Genomic DNA, 10,235 nt, shown 5'->3' with positions numbered 1-10,235 from the left:
TGGCTTTTGTTTCAGCAATTAAAATTCAAATAAGCAAAATAGTTCTTATTTCTTCGGATGCCTTGTGGATGTCATGTGACTTCTTGAAAAAGGTAGCTTTAGGCTGATTCCTGGGATGGCAGGTCTCTCATATGAGGAGAAACTAAGTCGGTTAGGATGATATTCATTGGAGTTTAGAAGAGTGTGAAGGGATCTCATAGAAACTTACAAAATTCTAACAGGTTTGGATAAGGTAGATTCAGAAACAATGTTCCCAATGGTTGTGTATCCAGAACTATGAGTCATAGTTTGAGGATAAGAGATAAGTTTGGGGGCGTTTAAGAGATCCGTGGATAGGTTTATGGACGAAAAGGGAGTGGTTTAGGTTAGTGGGTCATTGTTTTTTAACTGGTCGGCGCAACATCGTGGGCTGAAGGGCCTGTTCTGCGCTGTAATGTTCTATGTTCTATGTTCTATGTTCCCACAGACCAAAGTGAGCTTGAGACCTTTAAAAAGAAATAGGTCAGTTTGCAGGAAAGTGTTCAAATTGTTCAATGTCCTTCCAATTTAAAAATGTTCTTGGAGACATGTATTCATAATGCTATTGTGAGCCTGCATCCAGTTGTCTATGTTCTATTAGTCATATCTCAGTCTTTCTGGTGGTGCGTAGCTTCTGATTCCTAACAATCTATTTAACTGATGATCTTCTACAAATAATTGGAATGATTATATTAATTTGAACACATTTTCAGGCTTGCTTTTGATTGAGCTGAAATCATAGACAGTGCCCACGTTTCATATTACAAGGGTGAATTGATGTATAAAATTATTGCCAACACATTTAATAACAGCCTGCTGCATTCCACTGATTGGGAAAATGTCACAAATGGTCATCAGGGGGAAGTAGATTTTACAAGGACATGACCTTAGCAATTGCTTTGATCTTGTTCACTGTGTGACTCATTCTAAAATGGTTCGATACACTTTTAATAGTATCTTCTTCAAAGGTTCATCTAAGTATCACTGCTTTGGAACAAATCAAACAAGAAATGTATTGAACCTTACTCCTTGGAATGTTTGTACAATTAATTCAAGCAGATGTCAAATAAAAAGTTAATTCAAATCCAGAATTGCTTTCTTTTGCACAAAGTCATTTCTAAACATATAGGAAAGTAATGGCTCCATTTGTAAAATCAAAGCTTTGGATATTATTGAGAGGGTGATTAAGAACCCTGAGTGGAAACAGCTTTGTGCCTGTGTTATGCCCTAATTAGCCAGTATCAGCATACAAGTTCATAGGATCTGTACAGTGCAGAAGGAGGCCATTCATCCCATCAAGCCTGCACTGACAACAATCCCAACCAGGCCCTATCCCTGTAATCCCATGTATTTACCCTGCTAAATCCCCTGCCACTAATGGGAAATTTAGCATGGCCAATCAACCTAACCTGCACATCTTTGGATGGTGAGAGGAAACTGGAGCACCCAGAGGAAACTCACAGAGGAAACCCATGCAGACATGGAGAGAATGTGCAAACTCCATACAGATAGTCACCTTATATAGTTGTTTTATTTTATTTGTTTGTGATGTGGGCATTGCTGGCTGGGCCAGCAGTTATTGCTTATCCCTGAGGATATTTAAGAGTCAATCTGATGGTATTTAAGAATCAAGAGTGAGTCACATTGCAGTGGGATCTAGAGTTACATGTAGTCCAGACTACGTAAGGACAACAGATTTCCTTTTCTATTGGGTTTTTACGACAATGGTTTCACGGTCATCATTAGACTTTTAATCCAGGTTTTTATTGAATTCAAATTTCACCATCTGCCATGGTGGGATTCGAACCAAGTCCCCTGAGCATTACGCTCTGGATTACTAGTCCAGCGATGCGACCACTACACCACTGCCTCCCCTTACCTGAATAAGTTGCATGCTTACTTTCATTACCAAAATTTTGGGACTTATATTCTGTCATGCTATCCTTTCTTTCAAAACTGCAAATTAGTCACAGGCCCCTGGGGCATCTGCCTGAATAGGACAGGAAGCCCTAAAAGAAGCAAAGTTGGAAATTCCAAATAACATCCGACCCTAATGCAGAGTATTAGTGATTGTTTTTTGATTATAGTAGAGTGTTTACTGAGTTTAGCGCTCAATAAGCTTTCATCTCATTCTCGATGAGTACACAAAAATAGTGGTCATTGAATTTTTTTTGAATTGAATATAAAAATGAGGATGTTATGTTTCACTTATACAGGGCTTTGATGAGACCACATCTCGAATACAGTGCAGAGTTTAGACCTCCTGATTTATGGAATGATATAAATGCGTTGGAGATGGTTCAGAAGATGCTTAATATATTGACACCTATAATGATTGTGTTGTCTTATGAGGTCAGGTTGGATAGACTGAGCTTGTTTCCACTGGAGTTTACAAGAGTGAGGGGTGACTTAATTGAAGTATATAAGATTCTGAATATTTTGACAAGGTGAAATAGAAAGGATGTTTCCACTTGTGGGTGCATCCAGAACTAACGTGCACTGTTTTAAGATTAGGCATTGGCCTTTTAGGACACCGATGAGAAGTTTTCTCTCTCAGAGGATTGTGCGACTTTGAAACTCTCTGCCTCAGGAGGCAGTGGAAATGGGGTTACTGAATATTTTTAAGGTGGGGGTAGGTGGATTCTTGCTAGGCGAGGAAATCAAAGGTTAGTGGGGATAGATGGGAACGTGAAACTCAAATCACAAACAGATCAGCCATGATCTTATTGAATGGCAAAGCAGACTTGAAGGACTGAATGACCTACTTCTGCTCCTAATTCATATATTTGTATGTTCATTTCAATATTCAGCTTGTATGTGACTACTAGATGACTTTCATGCATGTCTGTGCAAGATACCCTGAAGACTGCGATGTTGCATTCATAATGTGTCGGTCACAACTCCCATAGGGCTTCATACCTTCAATCAGAGTCAAATAACTGCTCTTTGGAGACCAGACTACCACATAAGGATATGGCCAATGATATCTTTGAGGAACCTCCCACTGGTGCAGAGGAAAGTTACAATCAAAGTCCTATGAGCATATATTGCTCACAGGGTAAGCCACTAGTTTGTTGTGTTTCAGATACTTGGACTGATCTGATCAGTTCAGAATGGGTGTGGTCTGTTTTGTCTAGCACAGTATGGCATGGCATTGTTAGGGTTGGGGGGGGGCGCTTGTTATGGAGTTGACGACCACACTGTATCTTCAGAATATGGGAAGTGAGAAGAGGAGCAGCAGGACGACTTGCATGAGAAACAGTCTGATGTTTCCATTGTCCCTACAGTCACTTATTCAGCTGCTAGAAAATTCTGTGATTGAAGCAAGGTTCATATAACCAGAATGTGAGGAGTAATATGGCAAACTAATGCAGAACTCACTGTTCCTGGCCCAACAGAAATATTTCTCACAGTCAATAATCCCTGCATCTCATTTACACCTTTGCTCATCCTTGATTCTGACTAGACAATGAAAACCTGAAATAAAAGTTACCTGAATAATCCCTTTGTGGAATTAAATATTTCCATTGCCTATTATTTCTACATGGTGCTCAAGGGTTCTGCCAAGTAGTACCAATCTTCTGGCACTGGTTCTCGCATTCCAAGTAGGTAGACTGGCTGTGGCTTCTCTCACAGCTTGTATTTCCACTAAGACCATCCTAGCTAAATGATATACAAGGTGAGTCAGCTGCACTGTTCTCAGTGGATCCAGAGAGTAAACCCCAAATAAAACATACGTTTTTCAAGGCCTCAATGACAGAACAGGTGGATGAATAAGGCACACGTTCACATCAATAGCTGTGAGGGTGGATGAAGGTTCCAGTGGAATTTTACACCCTCCTGTTGTCATGGCTTGCCATTCCACTGGGTAAAAGTTGCCAACCCATCAGGATTGTGCGGTTGTTGACTGGCACTGACTACCACATGTTACAAAAATGACACACGCAGTCTTAAATAAATTTCTAAAGAATTATCTTTTTGGACCTCTTTTTGAAACCAGTACTCTTCCTCACTGATGAGAGATAGGTTTGATTATTATTTTGTTGCGTTTCTGATTTCAGATCCCTGCTGTGGACAAGCAATTGAATAGAGACAAAAAGGCTTCCCATGGGGATTGAAAAGTGTGAAGGAAAGTTGTCAACTGCAGTCATGCACCTCTTAGCAATTGGTTCAAGTGTACCATTTGTGGAAAACTGCAAGAGGTGTATTCCTTGAGAAACTGAAGAAAAATTAAAAATTTAGATGATATTTTCTAAGATTTTAGAAAGAAGCTGAAGATATCTGATTCTTCTTTTGACTTTCCAAAATCATATGACATAACCAATGGAGCTAGGTTTTCTGGGACAGGTGGCTGGGTAACCCTATTCTCCAAGTATACAGCACAGGAAATAGGATCTATATGCCTTGGCTTTCCTTGGTGAGAGGGCAGTAGTCTTTGTATTTTTATAGTCAGCAAAGTAAAAAATGTGGAATGAAGTTTTCCAGGGCTTCCTACTTCATTTTGCTCTTGGTTTGTCTGCTGTAATCTTGGAGAAGTGGGCTTTGAGATCTAAAACCAACTCCTCTGTAAACTGAGAACGTAAGGTCCCTTTTCTTAAATCAGGTCCAGCGGTCATTTGGCTGCTGCATCTGGAAGCCACAAAAGTCATTGCTCCTGCTGCAGTAGCAACTATTTTTATCATTGCATGACTTCCTTTCTTGTACTTCATGCTATCTCACACGAGAATGTTGCACAAAATAATTTGTAAAGTTTCTGTGACAGAACTGAATGAGTTTGTAAATGAGAAATAACAAAGCTATTTTGAAATACTCCCTGCTGCAAGTCAGAGGCAGAAGATTTGTAAAAAAAAATACTATTCTTAGTTGAACTGGTCTGACTAAAAAGTTGTATAATGAATTGATGGCTCCCTTGTGGGGGAACATTGCAGTTGAATTGAGTTCCAATTCTTTAGTGGTGAGGCAAACAGCCATTCTGAGTTTTTTCATGAAAAGGTTGATAATTCTAAATAAAACTATTTGTTATTCATAAAGAGCATTTGTATGTACTGAACCACAGTGTGATGACCGAAGTGCTTCTATTGATGACCATGAAACCATTATCAATTGTCGGAAAAACCCATCTGGTTCACAAATGCCTTTTATGAATGGAAATCTGCTATCCTTACCTGGCCTGGCCCACATGTTACTCCAGAGCCACAGCAATGTGGTTGACTCTCAAATGCCAACTAATAATGGGCAATAAATGCTGGCCAGCCAGTGATGCCCATGTCCTCCAAATCTATAAAAATAAAATTAACTTGTGATACAGGGTAAGATTGGAGGGAGGTCCTGCAAAAAGCAAACAAACAACCAGTTGTGGTGGTCTGTAAGATAGTTTCAGAAAGAGGGTGTATTGTTCTATTGCTTAGTACAAGCCAATAATAAACCTAACCAGTCTGTTGAGGTTTTTGAATCACATCTCTCAAGTACAGCCACATTCTGTGTTTTTATTTGACTTTAGATAGAGTTGACCTCGTCACTTTTTTTTGGGTATCCCTGGCTGGGCATTTCTTGCCCATCCTTAATTGCCCTCCATTTCAGAGGGCGTCTATGAGTCAATCACATTGCTGTGGACTTGGTACCATGTGTAGGCCAGACCTGGAAGGGTGGCAGATATTATTTCCTATCAGAGCAAGTTGACAATGGTTTCGTGATCATCATTTAAATCTTTTTCAAGTTTTTAATTCTAAATTTTTATTGAACTCAAAATCCACCATCTGCCATGGTGGGATTTGAACACACATCTCCAGATCGTTGCCCCATGTCTCGGGATTACTAATTCAGTGACAATACCACTATATCACTGCCTCCGATAGTGGGAACACCTGAGTGATTTTGTTCAGTATCAAACTGAATCATGTTCCTTTGCTACACTTTGCATTTCACCTCTACAGGTGAATTTAGAAACCTGAGACATGACTGAGTTCTACTGCAAACCTATGAAAAAACACATCTAAAAACCAATTGATGTAACCTTTGCAAAATTCCATCCATACTGCAGCTTGTCCTCCCCAGCCACATAACTTCTGGGAGAAGCAACAAAAAGAAAATAAATTTCAAGCCAAATAGATTTATAGGATATCTTAATGCATTGCAGAATTTACATAGAGGTTCTCAAGGTTGTTCCAGTTAACAGTGGTGTCTGATGGGGATGATTATTAGGACCTTGCTCTTCATTATCTTCACAATGTTCATTAATTTCTCAGATGTAGGCGTGGGGGAACTATCCGTGTGTTTATGGATAATACAAAACCGTATGCAATTGTTTGGATTGGATGAAGATCCTAAACTACTGCAAGCATGTGCTGAGGGAACAAATGGGTGATTTCCTTCCCCCTAATTGGCTTGGGTTTTATGTGTTTCCCCTTTCCTAGGACATTACACAATTCCAGGTCTGAGATAGGATCTATATTGAGATTATAAGGCATCATGACTGTATGGGAAAAGCTAGATGCAACAGTTGTCTTTCCCTGTCTGCCATTTTTGTATCTCCATCTTGGTTTCAGTGCACATATTAATCATGTCAGATTCTGCTTCCTTTGCTTTTATTCTGTTTTTCTCCTCTCACAATTTTATTCCCTTTCATCATTTTCTGATTAAGTGACCCTTCCTTGACAAAGAAGTACGTACTTCATAATTGATCATTTGAAGGATAGGGAGAGTGGTGTCAACTAACCAATGTTTTAAACACTTCATCAGAAGCAGAGAAATTCCATTATAAATTTAAAATTGCTATCAGAAACTTTAAATCAATGCAGAAATGCTGGGATATTCATCCTTACAAACCTCCCCATCTAACAAGCCTGGTACATGTTTGGATTCAATCTGCACGTAACTCTAGAGGATCTGGCAAGGTCAGGGGCGTGCAACACTAGCCGACACAAGGCTGCCACCATATTTCTGAAAAATACGTTCTTAGAAAACTATTTTTAGGCTGCCTTAATAGTCAGATTAGATTGAAGTAAACAGATGAATATTTATTTTAAGGTTGAGTTATACATACAGAGCCATCTAGAGGATTTTGAGAATAATTTCTGCAAGAGGAACGTTTGCTTATTGCACTTGTAAGAGTATCACCACAAACGGAAGTACGTCCCTTGGACACACCTATGTGCTCAATAATAGCAGTTTTAGATGGTTAGAGGTCACAGTGATTAAACCAAAGTACCTTAAGTAACACATCATGTTATGTAAAGCTTGCAAATTTGCTCATTTAGATTTTCGAAAGTATAGCAGTTAACTTTTCCATTGTAAAGCTCCATTCACCTGAAATAAAATATCAGCTTTAATTACTTCAGATTGGGTCATAAAATAACAAGTGGAAACTAAGCCGGGACCTTTCCCATCATGCTGTAGTGTGGGGAGGGAGGGACATGTAAAGGTCCTTAGACCTTAGCTGGGATTTTCCGGTTTTGGGGCGAGCACAGCTCGAAAATCTGATCCTAAGAATTATTGAAACAGCACAGAGAGACCAGGACAGCCATTAACTGAATAATATTACTGATAAATGGAAAGCAGCAAATTGAGGAAAAACTACTCCTGAGAAGCTGTCAATATGCACGGTGAAGTTTTCGTAGTGGTCTCACTGTCAGAAGCAGAGAAAACCCTACACTGGCTGTCTACTAAAAACTATCATTGCCAAAGTGTAATTTGCAATTGCAGAAATGGCTGTTGAAATTCTCCAGCAATAGTGGTTTAAAACTTTCGTTTGGCTTAATGCATTCTGGCAACATTGGCGCTTGTCATGGTGAAAGAGGGAGTTGTTCAAACGCTGAAAGGAAGTACATTTGATAAGGAAGAGGTTTTGGATAAGCTGGGTATACCTGAATTTGATAAGGAAATAGGAGGCTCAATTGGCCTCCGTGACTCCGGCCATCATATCAGATCTCTGGTAGTGGAGACCAGTAGTGAGTCATGCTGGCATGACCTCCCTGCCTGAGAGTTGGGAACATTCTGGAAGAGGGGCCCGATTGCATGCCCAGCTCGCTAATGAGACTGAAATCCAGTCAATTTCGATCGAAACAGCCTTACGCCCTTTCTGGGCGTGATCTGGTTTGTGCCAATTAATGGGGACCGGGATGATGTCAAGCACTGGGCACGGAACTGATTTTTAGGCCTGCACGCTATTTTCCAGGATTAGCGCAATCAGCACCAGGCATGGCGAGGTGGAAAAATTGCCCCCTTTACCTTTCACAAATGATAGGAGGATTAGTAAATGGTTCATGAGTTACAATGGCCCTGGTAAAGCCTGTCTAGTACCCACACTTAGAGGAGAAATCAATGTGATAACACATGATACACATAGCAGTAGATTTACTATGCGATGCTTTGAATGCCCAGGCAATCCCAGCCTCAGGGTAGGGAAGCTGCTGTTTAATGATTAATTTTAGTTTAATTAACACACAATCTATGTCAACACAATATGATTTTATACTGAATTATGGGATACACGCTCATCACATGACACGGTCTTAGCATCATAATTTAAAATTGACAAGGGAGAAGGAACATGTGGCCTTAAGGCAGTGATACAAGGCATCAAGATTGAATAATTACTGGTATGTACTATCTACCTCCCTCACAATTGAAATAATCAGTTCTGCTCTTTAAATTCAAAGTCTGTTTATGCAAAGAAGAACAAGTATTAAAACATTCACCCTTGTGCATCAAATTAGTGCAATTTAACTTGTTCCGAATGAATCACTTTATTTCACACTGTATTTTGGAAGTTTAGAATTAAGTTATGCAATTAGCTTTTGTAACTCTTTGAATTCTAATATCTGTTAGTTAATATATTGTGTTACATTTAATAAACCAATCAGTTTTGAAGAATTTTACTGTTTCTAAAGGTAATTCATTCCAAGAAAGCAAACAAAGAAATAGCAGCAGCCTTCAAACAGCCAGTTGGAGTCACTGATAGGGGTCTGATTTAATACCAATTAAGTGAGGTTTTGAGACAATGCACACACGTTATCAATCACAGGAACATGACAACATATTTCTTAAACAAATAGGCAAGGGAGGTATCAAAATGTTTTTCTACCTTAACAAGAAGTAACACGTTTTAATGAGTGGAATGGTCTCAGATGTAATTGACATCTTAGAAGCCAATCAGTGGGAATCCCTGAGTTTCAAAATAGGGGATTATGGGAAATGATGTTAGCAGGTGGCATCACCCCAAGGAAACAAATTAGAATTCAATCTGGCATTACAGCTTGGTCACATACACCCAGTTAGCCAATTAGGAGTTAGTCTTGTTTCATTTAGGCCAATTAGAACACAATGACATCATTGCTGATATTGAAGTCCATTTACAGTATCTACTGTTCAGAGGGGAGATGATGCAGGGGAGAGGAACTTTCAGCTGCTGGTTTGGCCAATTTGGGTAAAGTCAAAAGCTAACAGGGGAGCTGAAAGGGTTAAAAGCACTAAAGTCATTGAATGCAGCAGAGTTCCCCTGTGAATTGATTACAGTACCAAGTTCCCTCCTATGCTGCTCTGAATATGTTCTCACATTTACAGATGCACTGCTCAAACAAGCTGACTAAAGGATGGGCCCGGGGGGGGCAGTAAGGATTTTGATAGCCACAGGGTAATAGCCACAACAGCAGATGTCATATTTGAATGATGTAGGCATGCTTCATTACTGACCAATCATTACAATTAGACAAGCATATTGCGGCTGTAACTTGTTAACTCTATTCATGAAGTAATCAGAACTATTAGTTGTAATTGGATATCAATACACTTTGGTAAATCAGACCACGAGGCTGTGCTCCTGCTCCCAGCTTACAAGCAAAACCTGAAACAGGAGAATCTGTTAAAGGAAGTCATGCTTCCTTTAACAGATTTTAACAGGAATCTGTTAAAGGAAATAAGATGATCTCCTATGGGACTGCTTTGGGTCAGCGGACTGGTCAATATTTAAAAACTCCGTGACTAGCCTGAATGAGTACGCCACTACAGTAACTGACTTCATTCGCAAGTGTGTAGAGGACTGTGTGCCAAAGAAGCAAATCCGTGTGTTTCCCAACTGGAAGTCATGGATAAACAGGGATATCCATTGCTTGCTGAAGTTCAGGTCTGAGGCGTTCAAGTCAGGCAACCCTGACCTATGCAAGAAATCCAGATATGATCTACAGAGATCAAAGATGCCAAGAGACAGTACCAGACCAAGC

The sequence above is a fragment of the Carcharhinus amblyrhynchos genome, chromosome 11 (genome assembly GCF_965287045.1).
Source record: "Carcharhinus amblyrhynchos chromosome 11, sCarAmb.v2.hapA, whole genome shotgun sequence".
NCBI classification, from domain to species: domain Eukaryota; kingdom Metazoa; phylum Chordata; class Chondrichthyes; order Carcharhiniformes; family Carcharhinidae; genus Carcharhinus; species Carcharhinus amblyrhynchos.
Note: the sequence above shows the minus strand (reverse complement) of the source record.